The sequence below is a fragment of the Poecilia formosa genome, unplaced genomic scaffold (genome assembly GCF_000485575.1).
Source record: "Poecilia formosa unplaced genomic scaffold, Poecilia_formosa-5.1.2 Scaffold19, whole genome shotgun sequence".
NCBI lineage: Eukaryota > Metazoa > Chordata > Actinopteri > Cyprinodontiformes > Poeciliidae > Poecilia > Poecilia formosa.
This window is the reverse complement of record NW_006799958.1, coordinates 2,200,141-2,202,426: the sequence shown is the minus strand read 5'-3', so window position 1 is coordinate 2,202,426 and position 2,286 is coordinate 2,200,141.

Below are 2,286 nucleotides of genomic sequence, written 5' to 3'. Positions count from 1 at the left end.
AAAGATTTATCTGACATCCACTGTACTCGTACACGTGAATGTCAGATAAATCTTTCTCATCTCCTGATTTCTTTGTTTTTGTTGTTTGTCAGGCAGTGAGAAGTTTCTGATGGTTCACATAAGCAGAAAACCAAACTTTGAACCAGCAGGAAATATTTTTGCTCGTCTGACGGTTTGTCTTTGCATTAATCTACCACAGACTTTTAAAACTCTTAAATGATGTGATAAGAAACACATGAGCTTCGACCTAATTTCCAACTTCCTCTCCGCTGTGTATCAATCACCGCCCCCAGTTTCCTGCTTTCATTGGAAATCAGCATATCATCAGATATAAATGAACAACAGCACTCAACTAATGAAAGGTAGCATTTAAAAGTTTAACTCTTTTTATGTTTGAACCAGATAAACATTACCTAAAGGTTTAACTTTTTTATTAAGTCAAATATTTTGATTTTTTTCTAGTTTTCCAGCTCGAAAAGCAGCTATAAGAAGAGCAATAACAGAAATAACAATAGTAAATGCAATTTAACAAGTTATTATTTGTGGCGTTGGAAAAGAAAACAGGTGATCCAACTTAAAAAGATTGAGTTAATTTGTTAGTAATCAACTTAAGTTTATCTAAGGAAATTTATCAAGTTTATAATGTTGCCATGTTAAACAAAATATATTTGACAAACACAATTAGATTACATGTAATAAATTAACTATTTTTTTTAAGTTGGAGACCTATTCACTTTTTTCAGCATGTGAAAAGTTTCAATAAATAAATAAATATTATTTTATATAAATAAATTATGTGAAAAAATGTTTGAGGTTTCAATAAATAGAAAATGTCTTCAGTGGGGAAAAAAACTAATAATAAAACAATAAAAACTCTCAATGAACTATTGAATTTGAACTAAAATTATTGCTGCTTAATCATCTGAGAATTTTCCCAGAGTTGAATTATTTCTTCCTACATTTCATTATCCTGCAGATGCTTTGTAATGTCTAAACTACAGATACTTAAAAGATAATTAATTGTTCAGTGATGAAACCAGAACATTCACTCGTCTGAAATAAATTAAAAAGGTAATTCAGTACGTTCTTCTTGAATTATGACATTAACTATAGTAAAGGTAAATTAAAGAGTATTTTAATAACTTTCTTTCAATCCCTTAGAAATCTTCATCTTCTGAATTTACAATTTCAAATACCATATAAATGCTTTTATTTTTTCTTCTTGCAATTTAGGAGATGTTCAACATATTTACATAAGATGAAGCTACACTTATCAAAGCTGTCTACATGATAAATAAAACCCATAATTTCTTTCCTAAAAATGCTTCAGCCTTCAGCAAATTTCTAGGTGCAAATCAATTAAATATGACTGAAGATGCTATAAGGTATCTGGTATAGGTGTCTGTATTTCCAGGTAGCTCCTAGATGCGTGTTTGTGTAGAAGGTTTTTATCTGTCTCACATACAAACAAACTCATAATAAAGGCAAAATGTAGAATATTAAGAGGACATTCAGTTTCTGGCTCTTCAGTTGTTGTTTTTTTACATTAAAATTGATTCCTTAATAAAAATATAATAAATAAAGAGAGTGAGATGTTGAAATAAATCTGACATTATTGAATGAAATAGTATTGAAATTAATGAGAATTAATTACCATTGCATAAAGTGGTAACTTTAAAATGAATTAAAAGTTATTCTCTCTCACTTGCAGTTGGTTAACGTTTTTCTTAACATCAGTGGAAGTTTTATTTTTCTCTCAGCCTTTTAGCAAATTCAGAATGACATAATAGATAGCTTTTGTTCTTGCTTTCAGCTTTTTAAACCTTTTTTAATTTTATTTTTACAACTGATACAAAAAGGTACAATGAAAAACAAAAATCAGTTAATTTTTTATTGATATTATTATTTGTGTATATCTTTTCCATTACAAAGAATTGTCTTATTTAATGACTGAATTTCAGTAAATTAAGTTTTGATTTTATTTTTTATTGTTAATTCATTAATTCTGCTTGTTTTTTATTATTTAATTAATTACACATTTATTTATTTACTTGGCACACTGTACTTGTTCTGTGTTTTCAATTAATTCAATCTGTGAAAATTATTATTATATGACATTTTTTAAAAAAAGAAAACAAGTCAGAGGAAGCTGCTCCAAAGTGTCTTGCACAGGAGGAAAGGAAAGGAATCGCTTTAGGACTGTTTGAGAATGGGTTTGCGCACTAGCAGGAAGTGGCCATAAACATTTAAGCGGTGAATTTTATTTTGAAAGGGACGAGCGGATAC